Below are 2,394 nucleotides of genomic sequence, written 5' to 3' on the forward strand. Positions count from 1 at the left end.
TATATATGATATATAATATAATAATATAATTATATAAAATATGTTATATTTTATAACAATATTAATGAATGATAAGTTGCTGCTCATTATTCCCTTTTCTACAGATTTAGACTTACAGGCTTTTCTCCATTTTCCTGTCCCAGCTCACAGAGCAGTTTGCCAGGGTTCACTTCTTTGTGATTTATGGGCTAGAGTCAGAAGATGACCATCTAAAGTTTGCTAGCTATAATAAAGCAGCTCCTGATTCAGAGACCCTGCAATGTCTGATCTCCAGCTGGCTGGAGGGCACACTGGCTGCCCTTGGGTTAAAGTCCTGCTGGCAACACCTATACCTGCAGGCAACACCTATAGGGTAGACATTTTGGGGAGTGCCCCAAAAATCAGTGTCCTGTGGCCATTCATCTTTGCAATGATGCTTCAAGGATCCTGGTCAAATCTTTCAGATTCCTTTCTGCTTCCTCCTGTGTTGGTGCTGGTGTCTCTTTGCCTCGCGCTGGCTCGTGAACTCAGGCAAAAATCCTCCTCTTCAGTGAAATGCCTGGGGAACTTCTGAGTGCCATGAAAATATTAAAGATGACAAGCGAGGGTCAGTATTACAGTCCTCAAGCAAAGAAACCACATTAGTCTATCGTTTTGTTGTGGCTTCAGTTGTTCCCAATTCAGTATCATTTTTACAGTCTCTATACACCTACGGTGTGGTCAACAAGTGATTCTGCCTTTACAACAAATATGCATAAAATTACAGAAAATATTCTTGGTGGGATTTCTGCAAACACCTGGTAGCGTTGTATGTGAGCGAGGTCTGCAAGAAAGTCATGTTGGGTTTTCTCATTTGAAATTCCCAGGAGGTATCTGGGAGACAATCTAAATCTGAACACAGATATTTTCCCTAACTGTTTAAAGTACTAGCTAACAAGGGAGTGTCCGCAAACCATTTTGTCTCAAAACTCTCACTTGGACACTCCACTGCAGGTCCTATTTTTCTTCCAACCTTATTTTCTCAACAGAAGACTCCCCAAGGAAATCTCCCTGGTAAGAAGAAATTATGCTAGGACTCCATTGAAAATTTACTGCTAATTTTCATTGACTGCTATAACTAGAAAAGTCAATAATTATAACAGTAAAGAACTGTTTTGTAGGCGTTTTGCAAACATCTCCATTCAGATACTGAATCTATGGACTACATTGCTTTAAAAAGTAGGAATTTAAGAGTGGAACAGTCAGAGTAAGTGATGCTTCTACAAAGCTATCTGGAAAAATGATTGGGTAATTTTAATTTGGTGTGTAAATACAAATGAATTAAAGGCAAAATAACTTATGACTATTGATGTAAATGCTCAATGGATAAGCTCACAGTTTCCAGTTTTAGAAGCTAGTGCAGACAATGAATTAAAAATGGTCTGATTTACAGAGATGCTAGTTCCTGGAGAATCCTTGTTTAAACGTGTTGGCAGTAGCTCCCTCTCTCTGCTCCAATCTGGTGGCCGTGTGATGACGGGATTCAGTCTCAAAATAATTTACTGCACTTTGCTGAAATACACCTTCCTATGGTTCTTCCACTGGACCGGGGGAGTTCCAGTGCATTGCAAACCACGCTTCAATAGCACGCCAAAAATGAAGTCTAGCATGGCTGGATAGCGGTGCAGGGAAAACACTCGGGTTCATTTAGGGACTTGCACTTAAAGCGGATCTGCAATCCTTTCAGTGATCAGAGAGCTATCGACTGAGCAGAGAGAGGCACAGTTTGCAGAACAGGAAGGAGGGCAGAAGTACCTCTTCATGGTGTGGTATAGAAAAATACAGGGCTCTGAGAAAGAGGGAAACCTGCTCTGCTGGCAGTAAGGCTGTTCCCGTTCGCCACCCAGCACCCTCGCTCTGACTAATGGAGTTTCCATCTTGCAGCACTTGCACAGCAAAGGGGAGACAGACCTCCTGGAGCAGGTTTTCAGCTGGTGAGAGGTGTCTGCTCTTCCCTGGCTGCGGGTCCATACTGAGCATTTCCACACTGTCCTTAGGAATGTCCATTTTCAGTTGATTTTGTGCTTGTGTGGTTAGAAATGCTTAGCTGTCAACTCAGCTGCATGTAACTATGGACCCTGCAAGCAACAAAGGTTTGCTGACAATTAAAAAAGAGCCTCCTAAACTTTTTGCATCTATCTGGTTGTCAGTGAAAGTGAGATAGAACCATAGAATAGTTTGGGTTGGAAGGGACCTCTAAAAGTCATCTAGAATCATAGGATCATAGAATCATTAAGGTTGGAAAAGACCTCTAAGATCATCGAGTCCAACCATCGACCCAACACCACCATGTCCACTAAACCATGTCCCTAAGCACCACATCTACACATCTTTTAAATACCTCCAGGGATGGGGACTCAACCACTTCCCTGGGCA

Source organism: Aptenodytes forsteri, unplaced genomic scaffold (assembly GCF_000699145.1).
Source record: "Aptenodytes forsteri isolate BGI_AS27 unplaced genomic scaffold, ASM69914v1 Scaffold283, whole genome shotgun sequence".
NCBI classification, from domain to species: Eukaryota; Metazoa; Chordata; class Aves; order Sphenisciformes; family Spheniscidae; genus Aptenodytes; species Aptenodytes forsteri.